The sequence below is a fragment of the Pinus tabuliformis genome, chromosome 9, assembly GCF_031772625.1.
Source record: "Pinus tabuliformis cultivar Carrire ecotype Pingquan chromosome 9, CPIR1, whole genome shotgun sequence".
Lineage (NCBI taxonomy): Eukaryota > Viridiplantae > Streptophyta > Pinopsida > Pinales > Pinaceae > Pinus > Pinus tabuliformis.
The window spans coordinates 1,430,929,123-1,430,932,799 of NC_142307.1; the positions used below are offsets into that span (position 1 = coordinate 1,430,929,123).

The following is a 3,677-nucleotide window of genomic DNA, read 5'->3' on the forward strand; positions in this document are numbered from 1 at the left end:
GGCTTATTGAACGAAATTCGAGCCAAGAAGGCAGCATTAACATAATACCTGCAAAGCTGAGTTAAAAGACAGAAAGAAGCTGCCATGTCAAATTTTGGACAGAAGGGTGGCCACAACGGGAGATTGAGACTAGATAGTAAGCAGGAAAGCACGTATAGCCAGCGTTCCAATTTTCACAAGATAGAAAATGAGTCAAATGGAGGATAAAAAGTACTAAAAGATGAAATGCATTAGATTTCGGATGCTATAATATTATATTTAGTTAATACTGGTGTGCATGTATGCCTTGGCTGAAAGGACATGCTTTGTGACAGCCCAGTGTGTTTTGTGAAATTGTGTTTAATGCTTTTATATATTTCTCAGTGATTAGAAAGGTATATGTCCACATTCTCGGCCTGGAGTGTGCTTTGCGTTTGCTTGAATGTGGTTACTCAATACTGTTGATTGCATATAACTGTCCGTAGTTAGGCCAACATAACTTATGTATAGCTTAAGCTGTGAGACAGGTGAAACAATGATCATCTGGCAATGGTTTTGAATAGCTCCTGTAATACATAAAACTCTTCCTTGGACCGTGCATTATTCAATTGCCATGAAGCATTGCCTGATTCCATTTTATGTATGGACATGACTTTTATCAGATGATATTAAATGAAGCATTATCTGATTCCCTTTTATGTAAATACATGACTTTTATCTGAACATATTCTGATATTTGAATATGTACATCTTTTAAAAAATATCCATTACTAATTCTCTCAAGGAGCAGTTTTGGATGACAGATCGGTGTTCCTTTATCCTGAGTTTTTCAGAGAAACTCAAACTTTGAAAATGCATGATTATAGACTTACGCTGTCAGCGCAAATATTTACCGTCTGTCCAAGGAATTTGAAGCACTTATGTTACCAGAGTGTTGATGGTTAGCTTTCCAATCACAACATCCTAGAAACCAGAATAATAATGAGACTTAGCATGCAAATGCAAAGGAAATAATATGCACGATTTTGTAGACGTACATGCCACTGTTTGTTCTGTATGACTGAGTATCACCAGTAATCCCTGCAAGAACACAGCCCACCCTTGAAAAAATGGAAACGGCTTCCATCTCTCACAGTAATTTCTCGTCTGACAAACTTGGATATATATTTGGTGGCACTGTGGCAGTCACCACACACACGAAGGTTTTTGGTAATTCTAATCGGAGTTCCATGCCCTGTACTAATAATCCCAAAAGAAATTGCCAGTCTCTCACTATGACTGCAAAGCATGTGTTCCTTAATTTCCTCCTCCACATCGTGCAACACAAAATCTGTCTGAGTCACATAACCTGCGTCCTTGATCTGCTCATCTAAAGTCTCCAATGCTGCATATATATTCTCAGACTGAGGGTGTGACCTGTCTCCCGCAATGAATTTGTGAATACTGTAATTAATCTCGATCAAGCTGCATCCCGATGGCTTTTTCACCCCTCTCTCTTTCATCATTACTCTTACCTTTCTTGCATAATCCCACTGAGAAGCTGCAGCATAAATATTTGACAAGAGGACATAACATCCAGCATTTGCAGGGTCCAATGCAAAGAGGCATTCTGCCGCTCTTTCTCCTAACTCAACATTGCCATGAATTCTACAGGCACCAAGCAAGGCTCCCCACACAGCAGCATCAGGTTCAATGGGCATGGTTTCAATCAACTCTAGCGCGTCATCCAGCAGCCCTGCGCGACCAAGAAGATCAGCCATGGATGCATAGTGCTCTAGTGTGGGTTGGATGGCATAATCTCGCTGCATACGATCGAAATATCGACAACCTTCGTCCACCAACCCTGCATGACTACAAGCAGACAAGACACCAATAACCTCACCATAACCGTCCATACCATATCCTGCAATCATTGCATTCCATGAAACAACATCTCTGTTAGACATGCCGTCAAACAAGGTGTGGCTTATGCAATCGATGGTAGCTGGCAATCAGCGCATGCTACTTTGTACGGTGGCAGTGATGCGTCGGGCACAATGAGTAAGTCTACCGTGCGAGAAAACTATTGGAAGTTTATGAGAATAGTTATAAGCTCAAAAAATTACATTGAATTTGGTGGTTTCGCTGTTTTTCTGAACTTTAATACCATATATTACCTTAGTAATTGCATAGTGTAATTTTTGACAGATGGTGCCTGCGGCTATGGTAATTTGTATAGCCAAGGGTATGGTTGGAATTGGTCAAACAAATATGGAAGTGTAATTCATACAAGTGTAATTGTTCGAACCGTATTACATCTGGTAAACATGCATGTTGATGTATTTCATTGTGGACAAGTGGTTGACAAATGGGCCCACTTAGTGAGTTTCTCAATCCCGGCAGGGACTACTGCTACGACAGTGGCTCTCTTGTTTAAACTAGTCTTTCTCAATTTCAAATTCAATATCCCATTGCTATAATAAGTCTTATAATAATTATAATAAATATGAAAATCAATTTTTTTATTAACATTTTTAAAATTTAATATCCTAGTGTTTGAATAAAACCTATAATGATTATGCAAATCAATTTTTTTATAATGATAAATGATTATAAAAATAATATAAAAAAGTTAATTTATTTTTATTTATACATCAAGAAAAATTATTAGTATTTTAATAAATTAATATATAGTTTATTTTATGAAAAAATGTTTATATTAATTATATATATATATATATTTTTAATCCGCCCCTCATCGCATGATCTTGGTTCAGTGGCTAGTAATCCCAATGAGAAACCAATGGTACTCCTAATTATTGAATGATGGTTTCTTACTCTTGAATGATGGTTTCCTACTCTTGATTGATGGATGGGTTCCACCAACGTGTGATGGTTTCAAACCTGGCTAATTCCTCCTACCACGAACCTGGCTAATTGAAATGTGAATTCATCTAAACATTTTTATTATCATTTTTTAATGAAACTAATTTAGATCTATTTTAATTCTATATTTATTTAGTGCCAAGAGGGGATCAAATCTTTTGAGGTGCAAATCTTTCGACAAGTTTTGCACTCAAAAAATGATGTTTACACCTCAAGAGATTTGATCCCTCTCGGTGCTTGATACATCCGAGGTTAATATGGATCTAAGATGGGTTTTATATACACACATAACATATCTAGGTTAGATCCATCTCTCCCCTCTTTCTCTCTCCCTTCCTACTCTACTCTCTTCCTCACTCTCTCTCCATCTCTCCCTTGTTACCCTCTCCCTCTCTCCACCTTTCTCTCTTTATGTATTTCTTCTTACCTCCCTCTCTCCCCCCCTCCAACTCCATCTCTCTCCCTCCATCTCTCCTTCTCTCTCTCAAGTCCTCTTTCTTTTCCTTCCTCTCTCTCCCTTTTTTTTCCACCTCCCTCATCTCTTCTCCCCATCTCTCTCTCTCTCTCTGCCCTCCAACACTGCCACTATTTCCCTCCCAATCTCCTTCTCTCCCCCCTCCATCTTTGTGTCACTCTCTCTCTCTCTTCTCTCCTCTCCTCTCTCACCCTCTCTCTCTCCACCTCTATCCCTCTATGTCTTTTTTCTTCCCTCTTTTCCCCCCTCCAACTCCATCTTTCTCTCCCTCCCTCTCTCTTTCTCTCTCTCAAGTCCTCTCTCTCCCTTTCTCTCCCAACTCCCTCTGTCTCCCCCCCATCTCTCTCTCTCTCTCTCT

The 3,677-nt window shown here is 39.1% G+C and overlaps 1 pseudogene; it reads right to left on the reverse strand.

Annotated features, from left to right (window-relative positions):
- Window positions 1–1,046: 1,046 nt before the first annotated feature.
- On the reverse strand, window positions 1,047–1,925 carry LOC149153927 (pentatricopeptide repeat-containing protein At4g02750 pseudogene; annotated as a pseudogene).
- Between the last annotated feature and the right edge of the window lie 1,752 nt (window positions 1,926–3,677).